The sequence below is a fragment of the Macaca thibetana genome, chromosome 11, assembly GCF_024542745.1.
Source record: "Macaca thibetana thibetana isolate TM-01 chromosome 11, ASM2454274v1, whole genome shotgun sequence".
Taxonomy (NCBI): domain Eukaryota; kingdom Metazoa; phylum Chordata; class Mammalia; order Primates; family Cercopithecidae; genus Macaca; species Macaca thibetana.
The window spans coordinates 98,602,439-98,604,080 of NC_065588.1; positions in this window are offsets into that span (position 1 = coordinate 98,602,439).

Consider the following 1,642-nt stretch of genomic DNA (forward strand, 5'->3'; position numbering starts at 1 on the left):
AGGCTAGACAAGTAAGCTTTGTGTGTTTTTCTGCCTTGTTGGCACTTCCTCTTAGTCATAATCCTCTCCTTGCCATAGGGGTAATTCTCTGGGGGCTATAATAGTTAAAGAACAACAAAAAAGAACATTGGTTTATATTTTTAAAATGTTAACCTCATTAAATATGTAATGAAGTGGAGATGTTATAAATATAAATGTGAAAGCTATTAGAAAAATTCTGGTTAATTGGATATAGAGAGAGAAATATAGGCTGACTGCTAAATATATGCAGCCTGTCTAGCCTCATTGGTGGATGGTAATACCATTTGATGAGATGAGAATGGCTGGGAGGTAGGGGAAGGTTCAAGGGAGAAATCTGTCCAGACTTGTATTAATCTTTTGCTAGCTTAAAAAGCATAATTATAGGTGATTGTTTTTCTTCTCTATTTTTCAGCCCTAAATTTTTCATAAAAGAGGGTTTGATAGTGAAAATAACCTAATACAGAAGAAAATATGTAGGTTACATTCTGAGGTCTGTGTCTGGGATATCCTAGCCTGGGTTGGGACTGTTCTGAGACTGAGGAATGTTGCTGAAGGAGGCTGGGATGAGCTTCCTGTGGTTTCTTAGATGGCCCTTGCTGGGTAGACAGGGTAGGGCATATGGCTTAAGTTGCCAAGATGGTGCTAAATGCCTTCATTTGGTTCAGAATGGTTTGACGGATGCTTTTGATTTTTTTAATGCCTCTCAGGTTGAAAACATTTCCAGTTTTCATCCTTTTCATGGGAATTTATTGAACATAAGTAAGTCAGATGTTTTTCTTGCGAGCTAGAAGACTGAATCTTGTAACATGACAAAGGAAAGAAAGAAAAAGGATTCACAATTCTAAAGAATGGGCAATTCCCTTGAAGGAGTAGGTCATTCAGTGAAGCTGCTTGTTTGGCCTGGGTTTTCTTTAAGTTTATTTTTCTCACTCAGTTGAGAATTTGAGTGTTTCTGACTACTTTCCTCAACTCTATCACTCTATGGCTTGTGGTTGGAATACAGGGCCATCCAAGTGGCTTGTGAGTCTCAGGCAAATGCCCTTTGATTCTCAACTCTTTTTTAGAAAGGTACATTCTCTTTCAAGGAAAAATGAAGCCATGTAAGGGAAACTTATGTACAAAATAGGATACTCCAGTTAACTCAGGTTATGATGAGTTGTCCTTTTTGTTTGTTTGTTTCAGCTGTTGCTATTGAAAACTCTTATAGAAGAATTTAGTTATTTCTTTATTTTATTTAGTTAATAATTTTAGTAAATAGATTTACTTTTTCTATGGCAAACGAGAACCTAGCAGTACTTCAGAACCATAAGACATATACATATACAAGACATTTATTGATCTTCCCACACCATCTAACATTTCTGCATGTTTTGAAATGTTTCTTCTATAGACGTGTTCTGAAATGTTTTGAAATGTTTCTTCTATAAACTGTTCACTCCTTTTTCCCTAAATGTGTGTTATATGTTGGTATTATACTGGGTACTCAGAATTATCTTTAAGAATAATGGGGCAGGCCGGGCATGTGGCTCATGCCTGTAATCCCAGCACTTTGGGAGGCTGAGGTGGGTAGATCACCTGAGCCCAGGAGTTTGAGACCAGCTTGAGCAACATGGAAACCCCA